This window comes from Lissotriton vulgaris, chromosome 10 (genome assembly GCF_964263255.1).
Source record: "Lissotriton vulgaris chromosome 10, aLisVul1.2, whole genome shotgun sequence".
Lineage (NCBI taxonomy): Eukaryota > Metazoa > Chordata > Amphibia > Caudata > Salamandridae > Lissotriton > Lissotriton vulgaris.
In genome coordinates, this window is record NC_141698.1 from 109,170,098 (window position 1) to 109,186,409 (window position 16,312).

A 16,312-nucleotide genomic window follows, 5' to 3' on the forward strand; every position below is an offset into this window, starting at 1 on the left:
ATAGCATAAATACTTTACACGTTGCCCTAAATTAAGAGTGTTTGCCCTGTGCCATAGCTACAAGAAGCTTGGGCTCAGATCAATTTAGTGGCTTTGAGGGTTCACCCTGACAAGGATTGTGATTATTCCTTGAGGTTGGTAATTACCCACCCACAGTAATAATCCAATTTCTTACAGGGGTGAAACAACAATTGACTTATTAAGCTTGAGGAAGGGTTGAGGCCCATGTAAGCAAGGCAAGGCTGGAAGGGAACCCTTTGATTAGAACCTCCTCTGAAAAATCAAAAGGTGCCTTCTATCTGCCAAAAGAACAACTTGCTGATGCGACTGGTGATGTTGGTTTTCCACCCAGAAGTCTCTTCCAGCTGTAGTGCTAGAGGGATGTTATAAGCTTATATCTGGAAATGAAGAGCATGAATTTCCTTGATCTGGACTAAAGGTCACTTTTGACCAATTTCTGTAAACAATGCATATGTTCAATCTTCTCTTGTCCAGTATTCTCACATCCTCTTTCACCTGGTCACTGCTATTTAAATCGAAATATAAAATAATTACACAAGTCATTAGTAGAGGTTACAGAGAAGATTACTTTGGCACCCCATGTCTGGCCCTTTTCGTGTTTGATCAGAGGAAGACAAACGCCCTTTTTCCCTATATTAAGAGGAAAGAGTTATCCTTCTTAAAGGAGATCAACAAACCTCTATCCACTTCTAAAGTCAATTGAACAGTGAATGTTAGCATGAATGTTACTCATGATGTTGATCATGAAATAATTTGTTTGCTTCCATATGATTATGAATTGCTTTGTGCCCACCCCCCTTCCACAGTGTTATGGTTGCATGTCAGAATATCATTATCAGAAATATTGTGTGACATAAATACCTTACCCTCAAATATTATTTGCAAACAAATCTTCTCACTTGGGAGTAGAGTTTCATCATTAACTCCAAAAAGGCGATTGTTTTTAAAGGATATGTAAGAACTGATAAGAATGTGAGTCGATATTCTAGCAAGAAAATTCTGGGACTGTACCGATGTTACCTGGGAATGATAGTTCAATGTTGGTCAACAATTGGGAAGTGTCTTAGTCCTCACCTTTTTCAGTAGTGGAATACCATCAGAGCCGGACTGGCAATGCAAACTGGCCCAGGGAGGGAGGAGAGGGTGGGTGCACGTGGAAAAAGCTGCCGCTGCCTATGTTACAGGAGGCTAATATTGCAGCTATGCTGCAAAACCGGCCTGGTAACAAAAACGCCCACCCCCCAGGGGTTCAAAACCGGCCCCCACCCTGGAGGCCCATCAGGGAAATGCCCAGTGCCTGCTACGGCCAGTCCGGCCTTGCATTCCATTACATTTTCAAACAGACTGGTACTGAGTCTTGAGTGGACATCAACTCTGCGGGCCTCCTTCACAAAGGTAAACTTACACTATCATGTGAGTTTGCGATTGCTTGCTATTTACAATCGGATTTATGAGTAGTATCTTTACAAGTGTCGAGTCTCCGCACATAAAAAGGCCTATCTTTTTATGTGCGAAGATTCGGGACTTGTAACGATACTATTCTTAAATTCCTTCACGACTAGCAAACAATTGTACACTTACACGAAAGTGTACGTTTACCTCTGTAAACCAGGCACTGCGACCTCAGGCTCCAGAGTGGGGACCAGTTACTTGAGCCACACCACAGAGCAATTAAGTGGTGGATTGTTCAAGGACTGATTGTTATTGATGAATCCAATATTGGGGTCAAATTCCTCACTACTGATGTGGGACTATAAGTCTGCCTCCAATGCTGTTTGTATGCCTGTAATTCTGTAAGCAATGCTGCAGGTATGCCTGTATGCTATATTAATTTAATTTAATTTAATTGTGGGTTTATATAGCGCTAGTAATCGACTCCCGGAGGAGTATCTCTGCGCTTCGACCGCTGGGGAACCCGTCCTGGCTCACCCTGAGAGATGGTCCCTAATGGGTATCTCTAAGGTGCGACCAAGCATCCCCGGCGGTCTGGGGGGGCCGTTGTTAAGATGAGGCAAGCTAATGCCCAGAGTTGCCGAGTGTGGTCCCTGACTGGAGTAGGCCAGTCAGTCAATTTTCTTTATTCGATTATTAAAAATCATAAAAGAACGAGCAGTGTAACATATCACAATTTCATTGAAGCACAAAACATTTTAACAAATTTAAAACATGCGATCATTAATATAAAACCAATTAATCTACAATACAACATACATAAATATCTAAAAAAAAAAAAAAAAAAAAAAAAGCTAAGAGGAAGGACATATTAAAACACAACTCATTTAGATAAATAGAAAAAAGAGAAAGTTCATTTTTCAGAGATAAAGTGCCTGTGCCTTGTGCGATGCTTGTTTAAACGTGCACCTGCAACCAAAAAACTAGCAACTGAGAAAGCTACTTTAACATTAGGGAGAAGTTGCAGAAACAACAGGGCTGGTTTAACCTGAATAAAGCCCTGGTTACGTAAAATAGGGAGCAGATAACTTTTCCTGATCTCAGTGTAATGTCCGCAGAACATAATAAAGTGCATCGTGTCCTGTATTGAGAAGTGGTCACAGTCGCATGGTTCGGCGTCATCAGGTCTAGACCAACTTCTGAAGTTACCCAGTACGAAATGAATGAAATCAAAACGGAATCTCGTTAAGAGAAAACTATGATAAGAATTTGTAATAAAAAGGAGATAAGGTTCCATTCCTGGAGCTGAGGAGAGCATACAATGTTTCCTGGAGTAGGCACCGAGGCGAGAATTATCGAGCCCACTGACCATGGTCCACGACCCTGCCGCGTCGGGAAGCGAACCCTGGTCCCGGGCCGTCCTCTGCTTACGGGTCTACCGCCTCTACCCAGTGAGCCACACCACTCCTATAGTCTGCCTGTAGTGCTACAAGTACGCTTGTAATGCTGAGGAATGTCTGTTACATTCTAAATATACCTGTAATGCTATGTCATGGCTGTACTGCTCCAGGTTTACCTGTAATGGATTATGTAGGTCAATAGAGCTGTTGGGATGCCTGCAACTGTTTAAGTAATGCTGTAGGTGTCCCGGTATGTGGTGGAGTGCCTGCAATTTTACTGGTGTGCTTGTAATGCTGCTACGTTCCAGGTATACATGTAATGCAAGGCATGACTGTAATGCTGTGGGTTGACCTGTAATGCTTTTATATCCCTGCAGTGCTGAAGCTGTTTTTATGATGATGTAGTATGCCTGGTACATTGTAGGCATGCCTGTAATGTAGTAGCATACCTCTGATGCTTGCATCTTGAAATGGTGTAATATGTTTTTAATGCTCCTGGTATGCTTGTAATGCTATAAGTATGCCTGGATTACCCTTCCGTGCCAGTAAGGCTCTGGGAGTGCCGGTAATGCTGGAGGTATGTCTGCAGCGTTGAAGTATGCCTGTAACACCCTACTTGTCGATAGACACACGACATGAGTGACCACGGGTCGCATTTCTCGGGTCACTGGAATTAATTAATGGATATCAAATTAAGCAAACGCCTTTGACGATTGCCCTGAAAACCACAGAAACCTGACAGCAGAAGCGCTATTTTATCTATAAGCTGCAGCCGACCATCCCACGCACAGTTTATTAATACACTGCCTTTCATCCAGCCACTGTGAATAAAAAAACACTCGCAACCAACCAGCGCAGGAGAGAGGCTGAAAGGAAGAGCACAAGAGCAGGGGAGGGGTTGTAAGGATGCACTCTGAGATAAGCCTTGAAGGGCCTTGAGAAGATGACTGTATGTGAACAGCTTGTTTTTCTAACATCATGCATGTCTCCTGAATGTCTTTTAGAATTTTTTCCAAGTAGTGAATATTTTTTATCTCAACAAATAGTTCTTTTACAATTTGATCATGGCCACTGTCCATTACTCCAGAGCCTTTATCATTTCTGTCAGGCATTTTACAGCCAGATTCATCATAGTCCCGTTTTGCGAGTCCTTAATAGCGATTATTAAGGAATCGCTATTAAGGACTTGCAAAACGGGATTCATGTAGGAATCGCTAAATAAATTGCGATTCCTACACAATCCTTATTTGCGATTAGCAATTTGCTAATCACAAATAAGGATGCGATTTCAAGGGTGCCAGGGGTGTCCAAAGGACACCCTGTAGCACCCCTGAAGGTTTGACCTTGCGGTAAATAGCGGCCCAAAATTGCGAATTCGCAATTTTAAAAAGGTACATGTATTGCATTTAAGGAATCTCAAATAGAGATTCCTTAAATGCAATTCTTCGCAAATGTGCGAATTCTTTATTAGCGAATTTTGCATTTGGGATGATGAATCCCAAATGCCAAAATTGCACTCGCAAAGGGCCAGATTCTCAGAATCTGGCCCTTTACGAGCGCAATTAAGCTTGATGAATCTGGCAGGTAGTCCTTCGGTCACATGCCGAATCATTTTGGTTTAATAGGTGTTAATAATGTTATTCCTCATAACAGTCCTCCAAACTGCATTCTACACTTTTCTTAAATGTGCAAAGGATTTGTAAGGATGCTCGCTGAGATAAGCCCTGAAAGGCCTTGGGAGGATGGCTCCATGTGAGCAGGCGTGCTTCAAAAAGACCCCAGCCTGCATGGGTAAAGGGCTCCATCCGCCACGGTGGCTCTGATTGGATCAGGGGCTCACATAAGCGAAGCAGAACCAGGCCAGGGGATGTTGCTCTTATTCGTCATAAAAGATGGCGGAGCTGTTGTGCAGCCATTTGTTTTTTGTTCTGATGTTGGTACTTTCTGTCAAATCCTTCACTGCCAATGAGTCATGTAATTGGTGGACAAACAGTTTTACATTTTCTCCTAAAGCCAAGGCAATGATAAGTGTTCCTTTCCACCATCTTGGTGTTACCTCAGTCACCGGGCCAGGGAGGGCTTCTGTCCTGCAAGAAGGCCCTCAGTAATGGCACTGTGAAGGATATGGTTTCTTCTGGGAAAAGAGAAGTTGGGGTGGAGGAGTGGGGGACAGGGATGAATTGTGGGGTAGGTAGTGAAAGCTGCGTGCTCCTGCCAATCATGGGGAAGCACCACAGACGAGCAAGCTCACACGGGGCAACAGTCTGCCAACAGTATTGCATCCTTCACAGCGGCACACTGTGGAAGGTTACACAGAAGGCTGCCCTAGATGGGTTTCTTGGTGCTGTTCGGTGTGGCTTCTTAAGTAACATGTCAGAGCTCTAGTGTATGACTGAACATAATCAGCCTCCATGTGCCACAGCTGTGTGAGCATTGCTGACCCTCTTTCTGAAGTCCCACCACCCCTCTTGAGCTGTGGCCCCTCCAAGTCCCGTCCTTGCAGGGTTGGATCAAACAATGGAAGTGATTCCAGGGTTGACAGACAAGCACCCACTGTTGTTATGCCAAGGAAATTCCCCCAGGTAGGATGATGTAGTGATACCTACATTATATTCAGGGACGTTTTAAGTCTTGGGCAAAGTGGGCTCTAGCCCAGGGCTCCAGCCTTTCAGTGGCCCCCTGATAGAGCCTGATCTGTTCTGCAGAGTCTTGCCCTGATGACCTTGAATAAGCCTGAAACAGATTGTTTTAAAAGCTATTTTCATGTAAATTGTTTTTAATATGGGTGATGTGTGAGAGTCTATTACAGACTTTTTTTTAAAGTTTCTTTTACATTAACACAGGACCTCACATGTGTGAAATGTGAGGGTGTCACGGAGATTTTTTGTAGTGATAACATTGAGCTGCTGATGTGAACAATATTGAAGCACGTCACTATCTCCGAATTTTAGATGTAAACACATTTAGAATTTGGACGAGTTTGCATGTGCACTGTCAGTGACCTGGCCAAATATGGAATACAAGAGTAGAAATTGGATCCTAAATTCAAAACTGTTCCAAACAGAGACCCTCTAAATATGTAAGGCAAAGGGCTCCCAACATCCTTAAAATGTCTCTGATTATGCTTAAAGACTTCGGTGGTCATTAGGATGTAGGGTGGATCGACAACGCCCGCATGGCGGTGGCGATCCCTCCATCCGTCCCCGCCCGCCACCCATTTACCCCCCGTAACATTAGTATGGCAGAGGGTACCGTGGTGGACGGGAAGACCGTCCGCCGCTTTTCCGCCCGGTCGACTTGGTCGACATGGGAACAACCATGCAACACCCATGGAACGCCTTACTGTGGCAGAATAAAGCAAAACAGCGATTTGTCATGCATCGGTTTACTCCAGATTTATCAAACCACTCAGGGCCACGCGAGGTGGCTCTGCGTGACTTGATGAATGTCATTTATTACATGCATCTCGCATGCACCCTGTTGCGTGGTGCAAGTGCAACAAAACCACTTTATTAAATAGGACCCTCAGTCACTCACAGGGAACGCAGGCCCTGCACGGGCTGGAGTCAGTTGTCGAACCATAGGTCAGCCGCAATGTTCACTTACTCTACTCTGCATCTGCTGCTCTGCATCAAATGTCCAGCGGGAACCAAATCTGTTACAAGGCTGTATGATGACTGCAGGAAGTGCTTTAAATTGGATAAAAAAGGGGTCGGACTATATGAAAACTCCACAAGAGGCATGACCGACATAGCTGTAGGCATAGCTGATACCTGTGACATAGACTTCTTTTGTCCTCAGCTCCATCAGATGTAGACATTTAATGAGTATCTCTCTGTACCAGACCAACTTGTGGATTACACCTGAAACATACTGTGCAGATGTGTTTGGGTTGTTACGTCTCTATAATTCAACTTCTAGTCCAGCTTAATCATAAAACCTTCTGAATTGCCAGTTGTAAAGATTTTTTTAGCATCCCCTCCATTTTATCAGAAGAGCACAGAAGACCATTGTCAAGCTAGGTTGAACATGGACGTTACTCCAGTCAGCCAATTTATTGTCGGAGGTGGATTCAAAGACACCCATGTTTTACAAACGGCATGCCAACCCAACAGCATTAAATAAAATAACAATTTGAACTTCTATGTATCAGCATATACATCTTCAAAGTCTTTTAGATCAATGCCAAACACAATAAAATGTGGGCTTACTTTAATAGTTCATGTAAACATTTTAGAGAGTATTCCTTTTGCTTCCCACCGAAAGGGTAACAGTGCTGGGCAGCTTACAAACGTGTAGGTCATCTATTGCTGGAGCATCACATTTTCTGAAAGCAACCACATCAAATTCTTTATTCGGCCAAATAAAAACAGACCATAAAAGCACATAATATCAAATATAAATCCACGGTCTAACAAAAGTATAATTCCAAATGTGCATTAATTTAAACACGATTCAAAATGAGATTTCATCAGTGCACTTTAGGTCTCCGAGTTCATCGTATAACCAGGTTAAAAAAGAACACTGGCACAAACACAAACACAGACACAAATACACAGTTATCAAGCAAGATAGGAGGACAAAACCCTCAAATAGGGTCCACCATGTGCTCCTAGCTAATACTAAAACATGAAAGAGAAAACATCTCGATCTAACACCATACAACACCTTGTTCTATTGTCTTGGAGTTGTTATACTGTTGATAAAAAGACTCCGGAGGGAGGCAATTAAAAAGAAAGCTCAATTTGAGAAGAATAAACAAAATATTGTTAGGTGTAAGTTTTGGCACTTTTTTATTATAATGTGTATTTTCTTACTAACCTTATTATCATCATATTCATGGTTTTAATAGTACCCAAATATCTAACTTCCTTGATATTGCTCTTGCCCTCTAACCCTACAGTCCATGCAGTACCTTCAGTCTTACCTTCAACAAATTGATAACCCGAAAAGATCCCGAATTCACAGCCCTACTTTTCCACTTAAGTGATAGTTTATTAGGCTCAGAAGTGAATATCATGAGAAAAGGGCTACCTTTCTTTCATATTCATGGCATTCAAAACATACTATATTGGGAACCTTACTGATTTATTATGCTAAAGCCTCCACATAAGTCAAAGACCAGTAGTGACACTCCTGACTCATGCCTCTTTTCAGACTCATATTCTCTCTGGAGTACTATTCCCCATCGTTTTAGTACAAGGGGATCTGTAGAGGACTTAGATTGCATGGATAAACTCACTAAAGCACACATTCTCTAAAATATTGAAACACTCCCACGCTAAGTCCAGTTGACCTGGCCAAATACCTTAGATTCATCTAATATTAAGACAGTCAATGTTATTTTGTAACTCAGATAGGCCGACCAAGCCTATGAACAAGTGAGGCTGATTATTTGCCTCTCCAAGATAAAGCCTTTTTGACCACCATGGATTAGTTTGCCAATTACTATTGATAATCTTTTAGCCAATACGTGAATACTTTATAATCAGTATTTAGCAAGGAACTGGGTGGGGAGGGTGATTTATTTCTTGACGGACGGCCCCAGTTCAGCCATGAGGTGGAGTAAAATACTCCATCCACACGGTGGAGAGGCCTCCCGCCTAATTTATAAATGACCACCAAACAGGCAGTCCTTTATGAAAACATTGCTAGGAACCGCCGCCACAGCTGTTTGTGGCAATGCTCTGTACTACGGGGCATAGTCAGCAGGATGCAGCCCTGTGGCAATTAGTAATTGTTTTCTTTACAAAAAGCAAATCCTGAATTGGAATTTTCTTTTTGTAAAGAAAGAAATACTGCTCCTCTCGCCATGGGAACGTTCTCCCAGGGGGGAGGGAATTTTGTTTTTACTGTTCCTTACCACCAGATTTACCTGGTGGAAAGAAACAGTAAAAAATATCTACATGTCCACCCATCTAAAATGGGTGGGTGAACATATAGCCCTTTTTAGGTTTCGCCTAGCATCCACTGCGCAGCAGTGTTCGCGCAGGCGAAATCTTTTGTTTAGCAGTGCGAGGCTTTGTCCAGCCTGTCTCTTCCATTGGCTAGCTCCATAAATGGAGGCTAGCCATTGGAAGAGAGATCTGTCCGTTATTCTCCGAGCAGATTCGTGGGCGTTACGTAGATTTTTTCGCATTCCGCCCCTTTTAGAACGTCATGCGGCGGTGGGCGGTATTTTTTTTTTTTACGCCATGTTTTTGTTATTTCCATCGTGTTTTTTGCAGGAGTGGGCTGCGCTATTTATGTTGCCGGGATGTATGTATGAAGGCTTTGCTGGTTCGTTTTCCAGTGTGTGCTGCTCTCGCCCCACTCACCGGCAGGTATTATTTTGCAGTCCTTCGTGCAGGGCTCGGGGTGGTGTCCATGCCTGCCAAGCGTCCCCGCCTAAGCAAAAATTATCACCGGGGAATACAATGGAAGGTTTGGGAGCAGTTTCGGGGTCTTGCCCCGACCCGCCCACGTCTTAAGAGGGGAATATGCAGCTCTTTAAAGTACGCTTAGGAACGCGAGGTCTGCCCGGACAGTCGGATTGGTTGTCCAATCCTTGCTGCATTTTACGTCAGGGGCACACGGACCTAAGCGTGGGCACTGCATATCCTGCGCAATGGCCGACAACTTGTCCCGTTATAGCCTTTGTTTCTGCCAAGTCGCGCGACGGCTCAGCCGCCTCTAGCGAATGTGCATGGGCCTGCCTCCATGGGCAAGTGCCGTATGTCAGGCCTGTTCGCCCGCCCCGGACGGGAGATGAACCGCGACGAGGAAGCAGAAAAAGGTGGCCTGTGTTTATATATATAGTTTTTTATACATCCACTTTAATTTACACAGGCGCCGGCCGCGCATCATGTTTCAGCACGGCGTCCATGTGTATATTTCTGTTTTTTACGCATCCACTTCACTCCAACAAACCCCCTCTCCCTCCACACCCCGTCCCTTCCAAATAAATTACAAGTTTTCCCTCAGCGCAACACCACAGGCCATTTAGGTCAGCCCGCTGCTGAAAGAGAAAGTGCTTCTGCCGATCAGATCAGCCTGAGGCTCCACCCCTTAGGGGGAGTGGTTTTGCCTGCAGTGTCTGCCTTCTTCAGTAATGAGGTAGTGAGAGGCATCGAAGGAGAGACAGGCAAGGCTGTTTTGTTTTTACATGCAAGTGTATTTGAATGTATAAATATCTAGAGATACACATTTGTTACTGCCATGTGCTATTTTGAAAAACATGACTTCACTGGCGCTACATAAACTATGGAGTTGAAGAAAGGCAGCAATCGCATGAGAGGCCATCTTGGGAGGTAACTGACCATGCCCTCTTAAACAGTGTAACCGCCTCCCCCCCCTCGCAGATCACTACAGTTGCCGCTTCGGGCAAGAGGTGTCTTTGTTCCCGCCCCCCCCTCGTTCCCGTCCCCCCCTCGCGGATCACTACAGTCGCCTATTTCTCGTACTTTGTGCCGCCCTTCATTTAATCATTACAGTGACAGCTTCACTGGCCGCCCGCACATAACTATTATTTACACATGTGCCGCGCTGCATGTTACAGCATGGCACCCGTGTTTATATATATATTTTTTTTCATGCATCCACTTTAATTTACACAGGCGCCGGCCACGCATCATGTTTCAGCACGGCGTCCATGTGTATATTTCTGTTTTTTACGCATCCACTTCACTCCAACAAACCCCCTCTCCCTCCACACCCCGTCCCTTCCAGAAAAATTACAAGTTTTCCCTCAGCGCAACACCACAGGCCATTTAGGTCAGCCCACTGCTGAAAGTGAAAGTGCTTCTGCCAGCCTCCACTGTAGTTCACTCAGAGCAGCAAGAAAAACAAGCATTTGCAATGCAATATGTCTTGTTATTAGGTTAGTTATCTGCTGTGATTTCTTGGGACTCGGTTCCAGCCCATCTCTTTTGCCATTCCTGGTGCAGTAGCGGAGAACCAGCAGCACCCCAGTGCTGACTCCCCCCGCGCTTTGTATTTATTTATCTGCCGAGCCTCCGTGTGCAGAGGAGGCTACCACCTCCCCGCCTCCGGTGTTTTAGTTACTTTGTTCTCCTCGGCTCAGTATCCCGCATATGCTGCGCGCTGCGGAGCTCCCCGGGAAGGGGACCCCTCCTCTCCGGCAATGCTAAAGATGTGCTCCGAGAAGCTGCTTCAACTCACCCACACCTGCTGCCTTTGAAGAAGTCACTTCTCCTCGCGCAGGTCCTCGGACAGGGCAGCATGTGCCCCCCAGTGCCCAGGGTCACACGTGGGGGCTTCTTGAGGCTGCAGCGCTCTACAGAAAGTGACGGCTGCCCTCCTCTGCTCCTCGGGCGCTCTTCCACTCTCTATCTCGCTCCACTTCCCTGTGTGTATCTTTCTGCCCTTGCATCTTGCTCCACGCCTGGCCCCCATGTATGTCACTCTCTGCTTGTTTCTGTCTCCCACTCGCTTTCTTCCCCCACTTCTGAACACCTATGTATCTCTCTCTGCCCTTTGCATTGTAAATGCTTGTTCTGAATACCCTTACTCCCCAGGGCTGTTGGAGACGTTTGACCATGGCGGAGACAGAGTAGTCTCCACCATGGCCAAACTGAAGGTATGCCCACATTAACATTGGGAGCGCAGACCTTCATGCTAGGCTATTTATACTCTGTCTCCGTTCCGACGGAATATACATACTGGCAACACATAAATCACCCCTTGGTCTGTAGGACTCATACATCTTGGAATTCTCATTCAATATGAGAATTAGTGTAATGGGTCCCTCCCCAAGGAATCTGGTGGCTGGGGCTCGTTTAGTAGAACACTTTGAACAGTTGCTTCCATATCTCCTGGAATGCCATCAGGACCTGACCCTTTCATGTTCCTGAGTTCCAAGATACCACTCTCTATTTCTTCTTCTGAGATCACTTGTACACATTTTGTTCTGTTGTCTTCATTTAATCTGGAGAGTGTCTTCTTACCAAGTTTTGATGATTCTGCTGTTACCTCTTCCTCATATACACCTTAGAAGAGTTTTCAGAATGTCTGAGTGACAGCGGCATTATTGATCGTACCCAACTCTTCTTTAAAGTCTTGAATACGGCTTTTAGTTCTTTTAAATCTATTTTTCTAAGCTAACAGCTTGCCACATTTCTTCCGTACTCAAAGTGTTGTAGCTTTTTCAGTTCCGATTTCATTCTACATTTGCAATCTAATCTGTAAAAGTAATTTTGAATGGACTCCAGTTCTTTCATTCATGCTAACATTCAGGGGACTTCATCGTGTGTGTCTTGTTGCTCTGTATGTACCTGCAATTCTAGATTATGGATTTTTATGTTACCAGCATCTCTTCTTCCCGGTTCCTATCTATTACACTTCTGCCCATTTGGTAATAATTCCTCTTAGAAATTATTTATATGCATCCCAAACATAATTCATATGACTTATTTCTAGTTTAAACCAAAAGAATTTGCTTGAATTAGCTTTTAGTGTCTGCATCAGTTGCTCATCTACTAGCAGCCAATGGTCCATTGTCCATCTAGGACAATTTGACCTGTAGGTAATAATAAGTCTATCCAAACTGCAGAGTGGTCTCATATATATATAGTTAATGTACAGTTAAAGAATCAATAATCAATCCTGGAAAAGTAGCCTTACTATGACATTAGTTGGACGTTTTCTTCCCTGCATAAACTCTCCAGATATCATACAGGCAAAAGTCTTGTATTACAGTTTTGAAATACCTTAACACTGTAGAACAGTTGATATGAGGTTGTTTTGTATACCTATCTAACATTTTATCCAATCAGGTTTTGCTTTATTTATTTGATTTATTTGATGAGTTTTATATGGTGCTGACAAGATCCGAAGGTATCAGAGCGCTTTACATGAGGTTACATTATTACAAGTTACATCAGTTACAAGTTACACATTGTTCCAAGTATAGACATAGGAGAGAAAACACGAGGTTATACAATAATATGAGTTATTGGTGTGTATTAAGCATGGGCGAATTTTGCGAATCTCGCGTTTGTGAATTTTGCGGATTTGCGAACTCGCAATTCGCAAAATCCGCGAATTCTCGCGAATTTGCGGATTTTTTTTGTGTTCGCGCGGGTTTCTGCCAGTTCGCGAGGGTTTTGTACAATTTCGCAAATGCGAACTTACCTGTCGGGTCGCAAGTTTTGCGAACTTGTTGTTTCTACGTGTCCAGCCTGTTTGGGACACTCTTCTTCATCACTGCCACTCTCTGTCACCACTGCCACTCTCTGACTACTCATGCCACCCTCTGGACCACCCATGCCACCCTCTGTTTCATCACAGCACCCTCTGGTTGTCCAGTCAGTGTACATTATTGTGGCAAAGCAAAGCACACCTTCCCTGCCTCAAGTGACCTGAATTAATTTGGGGCTGATTAATGTGTCACAGAATATTTTTTTAGCTGGCACCTGCTTCCTTAGTGCTTCCTGATTAGTGATCTTTTGCACTTGCTAAGTGCTTTCATTGTTGCAAAATTAGTTACAACACCTGCCCTGCCCCAACTGACAATAATGAATTAGGGGCTGATTAATGGATTTGAACTTCCAGCCTGGCTCCTGCTTGTCTCCCTTAGCTGTAATTCAGGACCTTTGTGGCATATGTGTAACTATTCTGAGGTTCAGAGCAGGGTCACATAATAGTTGCAAGTAGGCAACTGAACTCTGGAGGGGCCCCTCAGGAAGCACTACAGGAAATGGCTACTAATGATGAGCCTGAACTTTTGAACCTGGTAAGTAGTTTCAGTTTTGCTAAGATCGTATTTCTGCAATTTAGCGCTTATTCGCGGGGCGCGAAGTTGTACTGGGAAGCCGCGAACTCACGCGAACAGTGCGAGCAAGCCATAAAATCCGCTGCTCGCGGATTTGCGGTTTTTGCGGGAGATTCGCGAATCTCGCGGATTGCGAATTTACCGAAAATCCGCAAAATCCGCGAGCGAAACGGATTTTCCGCCCATGCTTAGTGTGTATGATAGCCAGGAGAACACGTCTTATGGGTAAAGGAGGGTACAGGGGAGATGGTAAACACGAGGGAGGGATGCAGATTGAGTCAGGCAGAAGGCTAAAGAATCAAGGAAGGAGGAGGTGGGGGAGGGAATGAGACGCAACAGGGAGATGGGGAAAGCATTATCAGATGTCTGTCTGGGTAGGTGACGGCAGAGGGGGTGAACCTGAAGCAGACTCCTCTACAGCTGCATAGGACAGCTCCACTGGGCATCAGTCAAGGTTGCTCAGACTCTGTGCTAAGAACATTTTTTTTTTTATGTATCATCCCGGAAGCATCATCATAGGTCAATGTATCCTTAGGACCCCCTGGGGAAGGCTGATAATTCGTTCAGGCAATAGCCAGGGGGAGAGTCGGTCTTGGGACAGCACACCGTCCTATCACTGCTGGGCCTTCAGTTGCTGTCTCTGATGGGAGCAAGGGGAGACACTGTCGTCGGCCCCACGGGGCGAGAGGGTAAAAAACTGCGTGTCTTCGCTGTGGGGGAGGGGACGAGGGTATCCCCGCTCTCTTTCCACAAGCAGGCTGGTAGGCTCTGATTATGTTGTATCGAGCTCTGCGGACCCGTCGAGAGGTCGTCCTGACACCCACAGGGAAAGGCCGGGGTCGTCGCTGAGAAGGTCTTACTTTCAGCCAGGATCACCTCCCTGGTGTTGCTGGTGCTTGGTATGAAGCCAGTGGAGCAACCCGGGCCTCTACTCAGTGACCTCGGGTCAGCCTGCCAAGGTGGGGGGAGTGCGGAGCGGAGAGTCCAGAGCTAGACAGGGCCGGGAGAGGCACTGGGCCACTCTGTCCGAGATTGGGAGAGGACCTGGTGGTCTTAAGCCCAGTCCCCACTTGCACCAAAGTGCCACCACCCCAACCTCCACCTCCCAGTGGCGTCTCTGACCCACTTACCCAGGGGCTACATCGCGGTTGTCTGGCGTCTCAGATGCCCTCGTTGCAGTAGGTCCGACTCTCTCAGAGGTGCGCCATATGCCGGCAGCCACCGCAGCTACAGTTTCAGTATGCTTTTTAACCAGCCCTGCCTTCGGCTCACGGCCTCGACAGTCATAATCCACTGAGCGCATGCTGCTGCGTCTTGCTCTAGTTTCGCCGCGTCACACAGTCAACAGCCTCGGCACAGGCAAGAGCGGGCGGGCCCACTCAAGGTGCGGCCATCTGAACATTCGCCATTCCCTCGGAGGTTGAGGGGGCAAGGTCTCGAGGCCCGATCGTGGGATTTGAAGGATCGGGAGGACCACAGTCAAGGAAAGCCCCAGTGAGCAAGGAGGTCCAAGGCGGGGGTCGTTTTCTGGGGATTTCAGCCAAAAAGTCGATCCCTAGCCAGGAGCTCCCAGCCAGAGCTCCTCAGCTGGCGGCCATTCTAGATTAATCATCACACTTATTACAATCATCACACTTAATCACACTTAATTATTGCAATCTTACATTTCACAAGTTTAGAACAAAGGCATTTCAATGGTGCTGGGTCATCTGGATTCTATCCATAATATCTAGCATAGGCCAAAAACGTGTTCCTGATATTAATATGTGGCAGATCCCATTTACCCATACTATCATTTTCTGATTCCAGTACCACGATATTATCATCTTTCCTTACTACAATGGTAACTCATTTAATTGACCACTACTGATCAGTGCAGACTGTTGAATCATCATTCTTTGCTAAATAGTTTCTTTCATTCTAGACTTGTCATGTGAATTCCCCATAATATTATCAGGTGGATTTCACTGTGTTGTAGATATTTCTTATAAACATCTTTGCTTCCTTTTAGCATGCAGCCCATTCATATTCTAAATCGCGAATTATATTCTTCTATACTGCAAGGTGACCATCTAAGTCTATCAATCTTCCATTGTTGAATTTATTTAATCTGGTACATAATATCTGAGGATTGTTCTTTTTTTTTTCACCTCATTGGTAAACCCCCACTTCTAATATGCTTGCTTGAGAGCTCATTAAGAGCTCACTACTTCCCTGATCTCCTATGATTAAAAAGTGTTTTACAATTTTTACATCTCTCAAAAACACCCACTACAAGTCATGTTGGACATTTGCCTTTATTTTTTTTATCATGCCAACAATTTCCTTCTCATTTCTCATGTTGTATATTGTGTTATCCCACATTAGCTTCACAACACAGGGAATCTCAACTGAACTTTCCTTCCTAGCGTCTGAAATTTATTTTTACCACTGATCACATAGAGTGAACATTATGTGATCATACAGTAAATGTTGAGTTAATATATGTCAATGTTTTACATTTCAGAGCTATTGCTAATATTTGCTCTATGACTAAATATGTTAAACATTTAAAAATATTTCTCTGGGCTTCTTACTGTTCAGATATAAACTGAAGGGGCCTTGGTGTACTCTTTGAATCTGCTACTTTATTATCAAATTTGCCTTTTAACATCTTTCAGAAGATTTATCACAAAGAACTGTGGGCCAGATGTAGTTAGCCAAATACCGGTCGGTAACGGCCGAAATG